Source organism: Macaca thibetana, chromosome 2, assembly GCF_024542745.1.
Source record: "Macaca thibetana thibetana isolate TM-01 chromosome 2, ASM2454274v1, whole genome shotgun sequence".
In the NCBI taxonomy this organism is placed as follows: domain Eukaryota; kingdom Metazoa; phylum Chordata; class Mammalia; order Primates; family Cercopithecidae; genus Macaca; species Macaca thibetana.
Window position 1 is genome coordinate 98,672,075 of NC_065579.1, and position 17,195 is coordinate 98,689,269.

Here is a 17,195-nt window from a genome sequence, read left to right on the forward strand (position 1 = left end):
AGCAATTCTTCTGCCTCAGCCTCCCAAGTAGCTGGAATTACAGGCGCCTGCCACCACACCCGGCTAATTTTTGTATTTTTAGTAGAGACTGGGTTTCACCATGTTGGCTAGGCTGGTCTTGAACACCTGACCTCAGGTGATCTGCCTGACTCAACCTCTCAATGTGCTGGGATTACAGGTGTGAGCCACTGAGCCCAGCCTGTCTTGCCACTCTTAATGCACAGATGAGAGGCCCTAAGATAACTTCTGGTAGCCTGCAACTCATTGGGAAAAACAGACGAGGCACCACAGACCCTGTTTTGGGGGAAACAAACAAGCCACCTCTGTTTTCCTCATGAAACCATAGGAATTAAAAGCTGATCTCTTTCAAAATCAAAGGCTCTGTTCTGTTTTGCGTTGTGTTATCTGACGTTTTTGAGTATTGGGGTATCAGAAATTACTTCGCATTATGAGAGAGCTTTGGTGTGTAATAACTACGTATACTTTAAGGGATGGCTAAGAGTAACTACGGAGGGATACTTGATTCTGCACACTTGGATCAGAGAAGCATGCTCTTGGCCACCTGGAAGATAAGGAAACATCCCCACCTCCCACTGGGAGATGAGACTCCCATGAGAGATGAGCTGATTACAAAATGGGATAATTCGGTTTGGGTTGCCTTGCAATGAAATGCAGGGTAGAAGCACTGCACTGTCCACTGGTTACGGTAGCTCATGCCTGTAATCCCAGCACTTTGGGAGGCTGAGGTGGGCGGATCACTTGAGGTCAGGAGTTCGAGACTAGCCTGGCCAATATGGTGAAACCTTGTCTCTACTAAAATGTAGACATTAGCCAGGCATGGTGGTGCGTGCCTATAGTCCCAGCTACTTGGCAGGCTTAGGCAGGAAAATCGCTTGAACCTGGGAAGCGGATGTTGCAGTGAGCTGACATCATACCATTGCACTGCAGCTTGGATGTTGCAGTGAGACTCCATCTCAAAAAAAAAAAAAAAAAGGGCAGCAGCAGCACTGCACTGTCTTCTCTAGCATTTCCCTCCTTTTGGGGATCCAGGAACCAGTATAAAAAGGCGCCCTTAATTTTGGGGATCTGTCTTTGCCTTCAGCTGCTTACTTGCTGCTTATGTGGCCCTAGAAACACATGCTTTCCTGGCCCTGTTCCTCCAAGGGCTCAACTCTGAAGCCAGTAATCCAACCAAGAAACTGGCAAATGAAAAATCTTACAAGGGCTGAATCTTCTGTCTGTTTCTATACGTTGTATGTTTATATACAAAAGAACTCTGATTGGCTTAGGAAAGTAAGCGCTTAAATCAAATATTTTGTCAGAAAAATTAAAACTTTTAATGCCTTTTTGTTCACGTGACTTTAGTATTCTTTTGGAAATAAAGACAGTTTTAAAGATAAAATAAAATGTCTTGAAAATGGAGACATTTGGTCTAAATTAAGATATCAGATTTGCCAAATGCTTTAAGGTCAAATTGTTTCTTTGACTTTTGAGAATTGTTCAATTTATCTATTTTGGAGCATTAGATTATAGACAAGGCCTTGGGACATATGGAGAGCCATGCCCATTAGCTATGCTAAAAAGAGTCAGACCTTATCGTCATTTCTGTCTGATATCCTAGGCTCCACCCCAGATACATAATTAAAATCGCTTGCTTGGCTGGGCACAGTGGCTCACGCCTGTAATCCCAGCACTTTGGGAGGCCGAGGTGGGCAGATCACGAGGTCAGGAGTTCGAGACCAGCCTGGCCAGCATGGTGAAACTCCGTCTCTACTAAAACAAAAAAAAACAAAAAATGAGCTGGGCACGGTGGCATGCGCCTGTAGTCCTAGCTACTCGGGCAGCTGAGACAGCAGAATTGCTTGAACCCAGCAAGTGGAGGTTGCAGTGAGCCGAGATTGCACCATTGCATTCCAGCCTGGGCAACAGAATGAGACTCCGTCTCCAAAACAAAAAATCGCTTATCAGGTTTTCCACTAAAAATAAAATTTGCTAAGAGTTAACATTGTAACATTTAATTGAGACCACTGGAGAAACAGTTTTACATACAAGGTGTGTAGAAAATGTGTTTTTGGTAAAAGATTGTAAGAAGGCATGGGAACATGGCTTTTGTTAAAGGGAATGTAATTTTGTCCATTTCAGAGGGTTTTAAGGATTGTCTTCACCTAAAAGAGGAATGGAACAAAACTGAAGGTTTAAGCAAAGTGAAAAGGGTTTGTGAAGGGTTGATCCTGTAAAACTTCTGTGGGTATGAACAAGTTGGCTAAGATTCAAAAGAAATTATTTAGCTTTTTTCCATAGGTTAAAAAATTAAAATCATAGTGATGTGGGGCCAAAATCCAGGCCCATGTGTCCGAACAGGGTTTTCTTAGAAAACTGATCTGCTGTTTGATGGAAAATTGTAAAGGGGTCTAAAAAGTTTATGAAAATCTTATCTTATGGTCAAACTAATTAAAACTGGATAGAGATACAAACTTTTATTTTAAAAATTAGCTTTAGGCCGCGCACCGTGGCTCACGCCTGTAATCCCAGCACTTTGGGAGGCCAAGGCGGAAGGATTACCTGAGGTTGGTAGTTCAAGGCCAGCCTGGCCAACATGGTGAAACCCCCTCTCTACTAAAAATACAAGAAATTAGCTGGGTGCAGTGGCACGCGCCTCTAATCCCAGCTACTCTGGAGGCTGAGGAAGGCAAATCGCTTGAACCTGGGAGGCGGAGGTTGCAGTGAGTTGAGATCACGCCACAGCACTCCAGCCTGAGCTACAGAGCAAGACTTTGTCTCAAAAACAAACAAAAACTAGCTTTAACATTAAAGATGCATTAATGCAAAAATGAAATTTGGTTTTCTCTTTTGAAGATGATTTTTAAGTAATGTTAAAAGATAATAAAAGGGTTTTGTTTTCTCCTTTGGGTAAATGGCAGGGAAAAAAAGGAGAGAAGAGAGATTCGGTTGGCCTCATGCTATGTTCATTGGGTCTTCTTTGGAAAGCTAAGTCTCCTCTATCAGAGTAAAGGTTTTTCTTTTTAAAATTTTTTTTTTGAATTTTGGCCAAATGAATGATTTATGGTGACCTGGGATTCTATTTTGTGATATCCAGTGTTTTAAACCTTTGCTAATTGACAAACTTTCCAAAATCAAATTATAAATTATGTCTCTTTCCAACCTAGAATTTTAGATATTCGGTCCTCTAAAGTCCAAAAATGGCATTTGGCTTCTTTGGTACAAAAATCATACAGGAAGCATTGTCAAATATAAAATGGTGTTTGGCTTTCTTTGGCCTAGATGTGTGCAAGTGTGTTATTAGTATATGTTCTGAAATTATGTAAAACCCCATAATACTAATATGACTTAGTATATGTTATCAGTAATAATTATAATTATGTTAACACACTGTATGCCATGGAGGTGGCAAATTTCCTTGTCAATCGTGTCTTTAACTGTGGCTGCCCTAAAATGTTTTTGTCATCCACAGACAATTGTCTCATTTTGGTCCTCTTTAAAATATGGTTTTATAATCTGGTATAAAATTTAACAGGTGCTCTTAATGCAGGATTCTGATTAATTAACTCTGGAGATTGTAATATTAGAATAAACACTTTCAAATAGAAGAATGAATGGTGTTTGGTTTACTTGGGACTGTGTTTAAATATGTTATCAGTATGTGTTCCAAAATTATGGGAAACTTCTATAATGCTGACATAATTTAGTGTACATTATTATAATTGTTATATAAAATTGTTGTACGCCACAGAAGTAACCAAAATTCCTAGTCAACTGTTGCTTTCATAGTGGCTACAGATTTTTGTCATCCACAGATATTTTGTCTTGCTTTGGTCCTTTTCAAAAGGCAGTTTATAATCAGATGTAGGACTCTAAGTGCCAGTCTCAGATAACTTTAAAAATTGTGCTATTGGAATAGAGAATAAAACAAGCTCCTAGGACTCTCATGGAAAGTTAATGTGTTAAACACTGCTAAACCTTTTGTTTTCAGAGTTAAGATAACTTATTTCTTTAGAGCTATTTGCAACTTTTAACGAGTAAAATATTCTCCTGTGAACAAAATTTGAAGCATATTTGTTCCTTTCTACCTGATTTATCCAGAATTTGGAAACTATTTGTGAATATTCTCAATGGCAGTACAGTTCATTGAGTAAGTGCCAGAAGAATCTGTTTCCTTTTGTAACAGGACACAGCTGAAGAAATCACGCTTCCTTTAAAGAATCAAAGTTGACTTACAGAGCCAACTAAAGCCTGTTGGGGAATCTGGCCTCATACCTTGCCCACACAGTCTCCGTACAAGGTTCCTGACGACCTGTGGTAAGTAAAGAATGTCACTTTCTAACAGGTCCAGGAACCCCAAGTTACCTTGGGACCTGAAGAGGAGAGGAATTTGCCCAACTCACAGGTATTTGAGAGTACAAACCCATGGCTGGGCTCGGCTTTTAAAAAGTCTTAACTGAGAATCTGCATGGAACAGAGTTCTATCAAAGCCAACTTAAAAAGCCTAAGTGAAAAATAATATTCTTGGGGCACTTTATGCAAACAATCAGGCCAAGCACAGTAAGACTAAAGTTTATTTTGTAAACAAATCAGTTCTATCAAGATTTGTTTTTAATAAAAATGGGGACTGGAGAGAGAAAATTATGCTTCAAAACTATAGTACAGTGTTGTTCACTGTTCCTGAGGCTTTTTCTCTGCAGTTTAAACTAAATTCTAAATTCTTTGTGGGTTAGAAGTTCCCAAACTAATACTTTCAAATCTTTGCTTTTAAAATTGGGAATTGTACTCCTCATCCTAGGACTCATTCTTTACCTTACAGTAGGCTGTTTCACATAAACACTGTAGTAAAATTACAAATGAAAATACTAATGTTGTCATGCAAGCCATGAACGCCTGGCCAGGCCTGCAGGAGTACACTCAGACAGTTGCAAAGCAGTTCTACTCTTCTCATGTTGGGGTTCACTCCCATTCCCACTATGTCCCCTGTCAGCAGGAAGAAGCCAGAGCAATCAACGGTCTTTTCCCACCTTCATAACCTACATTTTATTAAGGTGTCATAAAACCCAAAGGGAGGCACTGAAACTGTCATTGCAAAATTATGACTGAGACAGTGAAAGAGATCTAACTTAACCAACTCTATCTTGCTTCTAACCTCCAAGCTGTCCTTGTTCATTCCTGGGCACAGGCTGAACTAACTTTGGGAGAAACTTATAGTTTATAGTTTAAATAAAGACAGTAACAGATCTTTCCCAAAGCAGACCTCCTTCTTGCCTGGGAACTGGATTGCCTTTATAGAACTAACATTAGCCACAAGATCAGAAATTACAGTTTAGGAGTCATGCAGCTGGAAGTTACAAGATTCTGACCCTCCCTAAACTGCTCCTAAGATCAGTGCTTGAGATATTTTGCAGATCCTGCACTTGATGGATTAGCTGGCACAACCCAGATCAATAAACTGGCTCATCTGATCTTGTGGCCCCCACCCAGAAACTGACTCAGCACAAGAAAGACAGTTATGACTCTCTCTGATTTAATCTCTGACCAATCAGCACTCCTGGCTCACTGGCTTCCCCCAACCCACCAATTATCCTTAAAAACTGCTCTGCAAATGCTGGGGGAGATTGCTTTGAGTAATAATAAAACTCCAGTCTCCCCCACAGCTGGCTGAATTACTTTTTCTCTATTGCATGAATTACTCTTTCTCTATTACAATACCCCTGTCTTGATGAATCAGCTCTGTCAAGGCAGCAGGCAAGGTGAACCTCTTGGGAGGTTATAAAAGTGAAGCATTTGGCCAGGTGCAGTGACTCATGCCTGTAATTCCAGTATTTTGGGAGGATAGTGAGAGTCTGTCTCTTAAAAAAAAAAAAGTATTTTATAGGATGAAATACTCACACACCTAAAAGGAATGTACTAGAATTGTTATACATCAACATAACTGCTTCACCATATGCCAGGTGATAAGGCTCTGTAGCTAAGGTTACAAGGCAACTAGGTGTCACCCAAGGAAGAGACAGTGTATGACTTGAGGTCACTCAGAAAAGACACCACCCCCACCCTAGCTCAAGAGATACAATGTTTACTTATGGAGACAGAGAGTGCACAAGATCCAGCCACTTGCAATGTGTTGGTCCCTCATGGCCAGCAGAACCACTCAACAGTCTACACAGGTGGTGTGTGTATACACGCTTCATATTGCAGTAGAAGGACCTTAAATCCCTCCTCTGTGGGGTCTGAAATGCAGAAAGCTAGGAGCATGAATGAGGGCTACTGATTCATGCACTTAGAAACAGAACAAAGGAGGCCAGGCACGGTGGCTCATGCCTGTAATCCCAGCACTTTGGGAGGCCAAGGTGGGCACATTACCTGAGGTCAGGAGTTTAAGACCAGCCTGGCAAACATGGTGAAACCCTATTTCTATTAAAAACACAAAAATTAGCCAGGCGTGGAGATGTATCGCTGTAATCCCAGCTACTCAGGAGGCTGAGGCAGGTGAACCACTTGAACCCAGGAGGTGGAGGTTGCAGTGAGCCAAGATCATGCCACTGCACACCAGCCTGGGTGACTGAGCAAAACTCCATCTCAAAAAAATAATAATAATAACAAAAACAGTAACAAAAACAAAAAACAGAATAGAGGAGTACATCAAGTGCAGAAAAACAAGATAGTCCCTCACAAGATGTTAAACCCAGCAAAGGTTGTGAGGACTCTTTCACTCTTTCGTAAGGAAATGTTTTGGGCCCAAGGCCACTCTTTTTTCTCACTCTGTCATCCAGGCTGGAGTGCAGTAACACGACCATAGTTTACTGCAGGCTCAAATGCCTGGGCTCAAGTGATCCTCCCACCTCAACCTCCTGAATAGCTGAGACTACAGACATGTGCCACCCTCACCCTGCCTTTTTTTAACAGATAGGGCCTCACTATGTTGCCCAGGCCAGTCTCAAACTCCTGGCTTCAAGAGATCCTCCTGACTTGGCCTCCCAAAGCACTGGGATTACAGGCATGAGCCACAATGCCTGGCATCCAAGGACACTCCTACACAGCCAAGTAAGGAGAGAGAAACTGTGCATGACTGCTTTTCCCAACAATAACAAAAATATGTGCTAAGTTTAAAAGCACATCCTAAGTACGAATTGTGAAAAAGAAAATGTACAATCGTGTGTGTATACACATGTATGTGAAATGTACCTATAACTACTCAAACAAATTCTAAAAGCCTGGAAGAATTTACAAAAACTCTTACTGGTGGTGGGGATAGGAAGGTAGAGAATTGCTTTTTTTTTTTTTTTTTTTTTTTTTTTTTTTTTTTTTTTTGAGACGGAGTCTTGCTCTGTGCCCCAGGCTGGAGTGCAGTGGCGAGATCTCAGCTCACTGCAAGCTCCGCCCCCTGGGTTCACGCCATTCTCCTGCCTCAGCCTCCCGAGTAGCTGGGACTACAGGCGCCCGCCACCACGCCCGGCTAGTTTTTTGTATTTTTTTTTAGTAGAGACGGGGTTTCACGGTGTTAGCCAGGATGGTCTCAATCTCCTGACCTTGTGATCCGCCCGCCTCGGCCTCCCAAAGTGCTGGGATTACAGGCTTGAGCCACCGCGCCCAGCCGAGAATTGCATTTAAAAGCAACTTTATATTTTTTTGTCTTCTATTTCCTAAAAGAAAAGTAAATTGAAAAGCAAGTATTAGAAAGCATAGTTATACTGTCATTTACAATTTAAAGCAAATGAAAAGTAAAGCACAGTTTATGTATACACATAAAAGCTCCTAAGCCTCACTACCAAAGTGTTTTTAGTCATGATTTCCTCTGGGAGGTGAGATGACAGGGCTCTCCTTCCTTATTTGCCTATATTGCCTAAATTGTTACCCATTACATTTATAAACAGCAAAGTGATCAATAATTCTGCTTAAGAAGCAAAGCAATTGAGTAGCAACTCATAGGACTGAAGATGGCAGAAGCACAGTGGAAGGGACAGCACATTCTTGAGGGGGGACTTGAGCACAAACAATGGCTTCAGCTCAAGCAACTACAAAAGGAAGTTCTCCAGGTGAACAGATGTAAGGGGAAAAAAAAAAAAAAACAGGCAAGTGAGGTGGAGAACAAGAAGAGCAAAATGCTACCAAAACAAAACATGCAAAACAAAAAGGCAAAACAACAAAAAAAACCTATCCAGAAAGAAAACAGAAACAAAGAAAAGTAGTAGCCAGCAACAATGGAAGAAAAAAAATAAAAGTTGAAGAAAAAGAGAAATACAGGTAGTGCTGCCATTAATGTTCCACAGACACAGGATCAGCTGACTGTACGAATCACCTGCATCCAGAATTTCTCCAATATGACTCTTGGTTCAGTCTGGAGAGCATTCTCATCAGTATCTTCTTGTCCCTAAAAGCTTCTTTATCTAGGAGTAAAAGTACCCAGACATTATTGGTGGAAAAGACCCATTAGTAACAGCCATCAATCTACTCCAGGCTCCAAAAATGCCCATAAATAGTCACTGAATTGACAAACTGAAGACTCACGAGACAAGAACTGGAGAGTCTACAAAAAGTGTGAGATGGACAACAGGTCTCAGAACTTGTTGCAAAGTGGTCCCACTACCCTGTGCACAAAGTCACAGATGAAGGTCATATCCCCTGATAATGTTGACCCCTTCCATCTCCCACCACTGTGAAGCAAATGTAAAAGGAGTGACACTTATGATATTAAAACAGAGCCACCACCTTCTACATTTGCTCTGAACTAATACCTATCCAATGTCCTCTGTGCTCAGCAAGTGCTGCTAATACTGTCAAAAGAAATGACAGTAAACTAAGATGTGAAGACTCACGCTAGAAGGCATGCAATCATCCTACAAAAACAAAGAAACTACAGTCCTACTCTAAGGGCCAAGAAGAGGCAAGAAAAGAGCTACATTAGGGATCACACATGCTGAGGAAGCTGCTACAGTTCTGGCAGAGAACTGAGGCCTTGCTGTAAAAAAAGGGAGTGGAGAAAGAATAAGTATTCAAAGAAAAAAAAAGGGAAAATGAAAGAAGAGATAAAGTAAATAAATGAAGGCCTATAAAAGGAGACTCGAAGACTGAAAAGCAGTGGGAGCTTCAGGACCAAGAGGAGCAGGCTCCAGCCTCGGTGGGTTCCAGCAGCACAAAAGGGAAGGAGAAACACCTTATCAGGAGAAAGCTGAAAAACAGAAAAAGGAGAGAGACTTTCATGGCCAAACTTGCAGAACAGACAGAAGAGAAAGAAAACCAAAGTACGAAAAGAACTAAAATGCTGCTAAAGATGAAGATAAATCTGGCAATTAAGTTAAAGAGAAAGAAATTGAGGCCAGAGAGAAACACTTTTAAGAAATGTACCCAGTGAAAAATATCAACGGCACTGACCAAACTCAGGAAATTGACACCCACAGTCAAATCAGCTCCAAAAATAAGTCTCCAAGCAGGACGTTCTGAAGCAGCTGCTGCACAAATGTCCAAAAGGGTCAGTGACTTTTTTTCCCCCCCAACACCAGCTAACTTCCAGATTTTTGGAGGGGGGTGGGGGAACAAGAGTTTCACTATATTGCCCAGGGTGGTCTTGAACGCCTGGGCTCACATGATTCTTCTGCCTCAGCCTCCTGAGTAGCTGGGATTATAGGCACATGCCACCTTGCCTAGCAGTAATGTATTTGTAAAGAGGTGATGAGAAGACTAACAGAAAAGTCAGAGCGAATGCCTGTGAATATAGTGAGGATTCCAGTTCTTGAGTCAAAGAAAGTTTAGCCCAGCCTCTGCAATCATGAACATGAATAAAGCTAAGACCTCATGGGCCTCTCAAACTCTGAAGCAAAGACCCAAAGCATAGTGAACATAGCTACCCCAGCAGATAGCTGAGCCTGCCAATGAAATTCAGGTATCTTAATGCCACAGGCTTCTCCCAAGTCCCAACTAGCTTTTGAGGATAGAAGAAAAGCTTCACTTATCTTCTTGCTGAGATTATATCACAATTACATTGAGGACTGGGAAGGAATCTGAGCTGGATCTTATTCTCAGGACTCTCCCCCCAGAGCTTTATACCTTAACCCAGTTTCATTCCCACAAAGAAAATGGCTTTGAAAAGAACAGGGAAACTTCAAACCAAGATCTTGATACTTTTCAAGGAGATTTTCTTCTGTTACGTTGTTTCTTCACCTCATGGCCAATGTAATTTCTTTGTTTTCCTTTTAATGTCCCCATGAACTAGTCTCTTATTTTTGTGTTTTCCTACCAGTGTAAGTGTATAGAAGGTATATAAACTGATACTAAGCAAACAAGTTTCTAAGATAATCACAACTTAGGAAAAAATGCAGGCTGGGCCGGGCGCAGTGGCTCACGCCTGTAATCCCAGCACTTTGGGAGGCTGAGGCGAGATCACCTGAGGTCGGGAGTTCAAGACCAGCCTGACTAACATGGAGAAACCCCGTCTCTACTAATACAAAAATTAGCGGGCATGGTGCTGCATGCCTGTAATCCCAGCTACTCAGGAGGCTGAGGCAGGAGAATCGCTTGAACCCAGGAGGTGGAGGTTACAGTGAGCCAAGATTATGCCATTGCACTCCAGCCTGGGCAATGAGACCAAAACTCCATCTCAAAAAATAAAAAATAAAAAATAAAAAATAATGCTTTCAGTATATATTTAAAGCCTTAAAATAATATTTATATTCATTTACCAATTAAGAAATAAACTCATAATGGGAGTGCCCAAAATTTGATTTCTAAATACTACACTATTCTCCAATTAAAACAAACAACAACAAACAGGGATCCTTGGAGAAGTGACTGATGCCAGGCCGGAGAGCAAAATATAAGGGTTTTGGGTACCAGAAAACAAAAACTAGGGAAGGACTGGGAAAAAAAAAAAAAAATCAGGCAAAGGGACACAGCTCCCAATAGTCAAAGAGCTACAATAAGTTCAGCAATAAAATAACAATAGTACTGCATTCTAGGGCAATGAATAAAATAAGTATCCAAAGCACAAAATAATATAACTGATTGAATAAATAAATAACAGGGGAGAAGGGACAGCTCTTCCTCACAAAGTATTCCAATGAATACTTTGAATGAATGAGAATCATATGTAAGTATCCAATGAATGCTTAGAAGGAATGAAGGAAAGAGAAAGTCAAATCCCAACACCACAGTAGTCATTGCTGTAGGCAAGATCAATCAATCAATGCTACTTAGACCAAAGTTCAAAGAGAAACTATCTCATTTGCAAAGCAGTAAACTATCTTCCCCCAAATAATTACTGATGACTAGGAGAAAGACAGTAAGGTTCGAGTGGTAAAACTTGACAGAAAACTTGAGATGCAACCAAATTGAGGGACTTTATAAAAATACAAATACAAGGCCGGGCGCGGTGGCTAAGGCCTGTAATCCCAGCACTTTGGGAGGTCGAGGTGGGCGGATCACCTGAGGTCAGGAGTTTGAGACTAGCCTGACCAACACGGTGAAACCCTGCTTCTACTAAAAATACAAAATTAGCTGGCGTGGTGGCGCATGCCTGTAATCCCAGCTACTCTCCTGCCCAGAGGCTGAGGCAGGAGAATCACTTGAACCTGGGAGGCGGAGATTGCGGTGAGCCGAGATCGAGCCATTGCACTCCCACCCGAAACTCCGTTTCAAAAAAACCAAATATAAAACACTTCTTCAAAAGTGTTTTGAAAGACTAAGTAACTGTCACAGATTGAAGCAGACCAAGTAAACATGACAACTAAATGTAATGAGGAACTCTAGTTTGGATCCTACAATGGAAAAAGAACGTTAAAAAAAAAAAAAAAAAGATAAACTTTTAAAAGCCTGCAGTTTAATTAATAGTACCGTACCAACGTAAATTTTTTAATTTTGATGAACATGCTATGGTAACCCAAGATAGCAACTTTAGACAAACTAGGTAAAAGGTGTAAGAGAACTCTAAAATGTTTGCAACCCTTTGTAAGTCTACAATTATTCCAAATAAAAAGTCTGTCGGCCAAGCACGGTGGCTTATCCCTATAATTCTAGCACTTTGGGAGGCCGAGGCAGGTGGATCACCTGAGGTCAGGAGTTCAAAAGTAAAAATACGAAAATTAGCTGGGCGTGGTGTCGCATGCCTGTAATCCCAGCTACTCGTGAGGCCTCCTGAGGCTGAGGCCGGATAATTGTTCGAACCTGCGGGGGCAGGGGGGCGGCCGAGGTTGCAGTGAGCTGAGATCACGCCACTTCACTCCAGCCTGGGCGAAAGATCGCTAACTCTGTTTCAAAAAAGTTTGTCTTATCTTAGATTGCAAAGTTCCAGTCATTCAGTCATCATTTTTATCTGATTTATTTCCATTTTAGGTATTACAGGTTTTGTTCTGGTTTTTTTGAGATGGGGTTTCACTCTTGTTGCCCAGGCTAGCATAGGATGGCGTGACCTCCGCTCACTGCAACCTCCGCCTACTGGATTCAAGCAATTCTCCTGCCTCAGCCTCCTGAGTAGCTGGGATTACAGGTGCCCGCAACCATGCCCAGCTAATTTTTTGTATTTTTAGTAGAGATGGGGGTTTCACCATGTTGGCCAGGCTGGTCTTGAACTCCTGACCTCAGGTGATCCACCCGCCTCGGCCTCCGAAAGTGCTGGGATTACAGGTATGAGCCACTACGCATGATCAGGTATTAAAGATTAGCTTAGCAAGTGGCTCCTAAAAATCGAGGACATTTAATACTGTCGATTTTTATCTACCAATTTGGATTCCTTCTTTCATTAATTTGGCATATATTTATTGAGAACCTACTACATGTTCCAGTGCTGCCTTGAGGCGCGTATGAGGAGACAGATACCTGGTATGCTAAAAAGTGACAAGTGATACATGGTAAAATAAAACAAGAGCTGGACACGGTGGTTCACACCTGTAATCCCAGCATTCTGGGAGGCTCAGGCAGATCTCCTGAGGTCGGGAGTTCAAGACCAGCCTGACTAATATGGTGAAACCCCGTCTTTACTAAAAATACAAAAATTAGCCGGGCGTGGTGGCACACGCCTGTAATTCCAGCTACTCGGGAGGCTAAGGCAGGAGAATCATTTGAACCCAGGACGCGGAGGTTGCAGTGAGCCGAGATTGCGCCACTGCACTCCAGCCTGGGCAACAAAAGCGAAACTCTGTCTCAAAAATAAATAAAATAAAATAAACAAGAAAAAAAAGAAATTTAAGATTAGGAAGGAAAAAAATAAATTCATAAATTCAATCTTACAGAACACCTAACGATTCGCCTGAGAATCACAGAAATGTACTTTCACATTGTTTCTAGTACAAAATATTGAAAATTGCAAAATATAGTGTTATGTTTTACTATAGTTTACTCTCTGACATCGTAGACTGCGTATGCACTAATTCTTCCTGGATACGAGAAGTCACAGAAAACCTACTGGTGGAATACTTGCCATTTTTCATGCTTTTTGTCAGTTTCCTCTTTAAGTGCATACTGAGGTTTATATTCAAAACATTCTCATCTTTTCGGCTTACAGTGAGACTTTTTTTTTTTTCCTAACCAAAATGTGTCTGCCTTTCATTAAGATAACATAAAAGAGCAGCCTAATTCTTTGGTCCCTGAATATGCACACACATGCATGCACATACACACACACATGCACACACACACGCAGACACACACAACACATGGAGGCTCTCTGAAACTGCTTAATCAAATTACTGCTCAAACCACTCCCTGGCACTTCCTCGCAAAACAACCAACCTAATACTGAGTTTTCAGTTTTGCACTGCAAGCAGTTTGAAACAGAATAACATTCTTTCCTGGCCACCACTTATAAATTCGGAAGGAGACAATTCTCTGATCTCTTAGGCCTGTGCAAGTCTGAGTGTGCTACAATCGCTGTAGGTTAGAGCTCTGCCTTTGTTTAAAAACTGCATTTTATATACTAGTTATTTCATTGTGAAAGATAATCACCCTAACAAACAAGATTTTGCTATTTTTCTGCACAAATGTCACTTCACTATTTAGAGCTTCATGTAAATGTGTCTCACAGAAAATAAACTGCTAATATGATTTCTTAATTATCCTCGAAAAAAAAAAAATGTTTTAGTGGTGTCATAATGCCAGCACTAATTTTAGCCAAAATACGAACAAATGCATTCTACAAATTCAGGAGATTATGATTTTTAAAAAGCAGTAGTATGGATGTACATAATGTCAGTGAATTATACACTTCCAAATGGTTAAATGGTAAACGTTTATGTATTGTATGGCAAATGTTATGTGTATTTTGGCATAATACTGTTTCCTCACAATAATACTAACAAGTTTTTTAAAAAGCAATGGCACGCTCTCATTTCATAATATATATTTATGGATGTCAGTGTGCAGAATTATGCACAGATATTTTAAATGTCAGGAGGCCTGGAGACAGATTTCAGGATTGCGGCTACTTTTACTTTTCTTCTACTTTCCCGTGTTATCTAATTGTCTCTAATAAATACGCTTTATTTGCATAATTGGATGAAATGAGAATGCCCGGAGAATCCAGATTCTCTACCCTGAACGCCCGGGAGGCAAAGAGGTTCTCTATACGCCCTCAGCGTGGCGGGGGCGGGATCCACCGCCAGACCCCAGCCACAGGCGCAGCCTCCAGGCTGGGCCCCGTCCGCCGCCCGAGCAGGCCCGAGGATGCCGCGGCCTTCGGGGAGCCCTGCGCCCGCAATGCCGCCACCCCCACCCCCGCCCCCCGCCAGGCCTCTCACCGACTCTCGCCGCCGAGCGACAATCGGTCCACCCGCCGCCACCGCAGCCACCGGTCCCGCGCCTACCTCCCGGCGGCTCGAATCGCGCACGCGCGTCACCGCCCCAGGCCCTCCGCGGCCTCTCTAGGAAACTGGGAGGCCCAACGTCTCTGCTTCTCTCCGGCTCCTGTGCAGCGGGCGGCGGGGTTTGCCCAACATCTCCCACCACCCTCCGCTGGACTTCCCTTCCACGCTCCGTGGACTTCCCTTCCACGCTTGGATGCCCAGCCGCGCCTGTTTTCTTACATCCCTCCTGTCGTGTCTGCGGGACTGCCCTGAAGGCCTCTTTCCCTCCAGGGAAGAAAGGGATCCAAAGCTAGGAGTGAAAATAGAGCCGGCAGTATCTAGCAGACTACTTCTGGCCAGGAGAAGGGGTTAAGGGAGCCACTCATTCTTCGCCTGGGTACCCTTCAAAGAGGGGACCCAGATGCTACGGGAAGCTAGGTGCCAGAACTCCTGCCTTTCCAAGACGAGCTCATCCCCATCATCACCATACCCAGGAATACCTGTTCATAACCAGCCCAGATGTGCACCATACTTTAGCTTCCCACGGCCTTCACTTGTTTTCTCCTGTGGGTGAATTCTAACTATGCTCACCTGGTGAGTGAACAATGATGCCATTGCCCAATAATATGTGGAATCTGGGAGGAGTAGGTTGGGAGGGTGGAGGGGCTGCTTGAAGAGGAGGTGAAGCAACATGGAGAGGTTGCCCACCCCCTGTAGGAGCAAATGTCATCTATTGCCAGTGCCAGAGAACCTTGAGGGTGCAGAGCCAAAGCCATAAGGCCATATGCTGCCATCGGAGGGCATGCTGCAAGCTGCTGTCCTGGTAGTCCTCTGGTCTATGCTTCCTAGTGGTAGGCTGCAACATGTTGCTAATTGATCTTTCAGATAGGCATTCATGATGCCCATCTGTGCCCTGAGGCTTTGCTTTACTCATCTGATCCACCCCTTTTTAATGCTTCAGTCACCAAAGATGGGAACAGAGAATAGATCCTGAACACCAGGGAGATGGTGGTGAGGTGATAGAGAAACAGACGACACATTCAAACAAGGTAAGTGGGGAGAGCTCACAAGGGGCGATGTACACAAAGTGGACAGGGTTAAGGAAATGCAACACGGGGTGGTGCAGAATCCCATGGCTAGCAACATTTAGAAGCTATTCTCACCCCTAGGAGCAGGCTACTTGAGAGAACCTGTGGCTTTCAGTTGAGGGCTACATCGAAGCCATAGTCCAGCACAAAGGAAGCTGGGATAATAAATAACCTGAACCCAGCTCTCTTCTGATCTCCTGCCAGGGCTTCCCATTGGCCCAACCCAACTGGAAGCCAGAGGGCAATCCAGGAAACTCAGTCTCCCAAGTGTCACAGCAGGGTTGAGGACTGAGACTGAATATGGAGGGGCAATTGGAAAATATCCAACACATGCAAAAAGTAAAATAGAAACTGCTTGTCAATGCCTAATTTGTCCATTAATTTCCACTCAATATAATGTTCTTGAGTGATTCAGAACCACCCATAGTGGTGAGAAGAGTTTTCAAGTTATGTTTCAGAACAAAATTTTCCCATCATAGAAGAGTTTGAGCAGGTTCTATGTGTTTGGGATGTACTTACTGGATGTTTTTCAACGTGATAGGTGGTTAGCATAGATAGCACCCACATTTAGTGTGATCAAACAGATCAACCAGATTGGCTTCACTAGCACTTGCCAAGTTTAGGGAGCAGCCACTGGGACTGCAGCTCTGATTTTAAGACCTACACAGCTTCTTGAATCTCAGAGCTCTGCTAATACCTGATTTCTCCGAGTGTCACACCACTCGAGCCTATAACCATGAAGTTTCTTCACTTTTCTGGTAGGAGGCATATTCTTGCTAGCTGTACTTCCTGAGCACTATATACTCTCTTTCAGATCGGGGCAGTTTGCTTAGTAAAAGCCCTAGGTAAGATTCTCAAATTCTCATGTGCATATGAATACAAACCACTTGGGATCTGGTTAAACCGTAGATTCAAATTCAAGAGGTCTGGGGAGGGACCAACGAATACTTTTAACAAACTTCCAGGTGTACCCATGTTGCAGTTCCTGGACTACACTTGGAGCAGCAAAGAACTGTGCATGTAAATCAGTGGTTCTTAACTTTGCTGCAGATTAGAATCCTCCTTAGAGCTTTTAAAAAGTCCATACCTCATATCAATTCAACCCAAATCTTTGTGGGTGAGACAGTGACAAGCCTAGATTTTAAAATCTCCAGATGATTCCAACATTTGAGAACCTGGGAGTAGATTATCCTTTTACCCTGATTCCTTGCTACATGTAAAAACCACATGCTAAAGGATTGTATGTTCATTTGCTTCTTTGTTTTGGAATTTAAAGTGCATCAGGATTCTGCCTTTCAAATAGAAGGGGGAAATTTCCTCCTTAATTTTTTTCTTC

The 17,195-nt window shown here is 42.5% G+C and overlaps 1 protein-coding gene across 5 annotated transcripts in view; it reads right to left on the reverse strand.

Annotated features, from left to right (window-relative positions):
* Positions 1-17,195, reverse strand: part of ZNF445 (zinc finger protein 445) — a 63,486-nt gene that overhangs the window by 23,721 nt on the left and 22,570 nt on the right. For 2 of the 5 annotated variants that reach the window (XM_050778387.1, XM_050778383.1), the window contains exon 1: positions 14,731-14,802. The exons of 1 other annotated variant lie outside the window; for it this stretch is intronic. The gene's annotated coding sequence lies outside the window, so the exon portion shown is untranslated. Of the gene's footprint in view, positions 1-14,726; positions 14,836-17,195 lie in introns of those variants that run through there. 2 more of the 5 variants (XM_050778385.1, XM_050778384.1) reach the window with 2 other exon arrangements.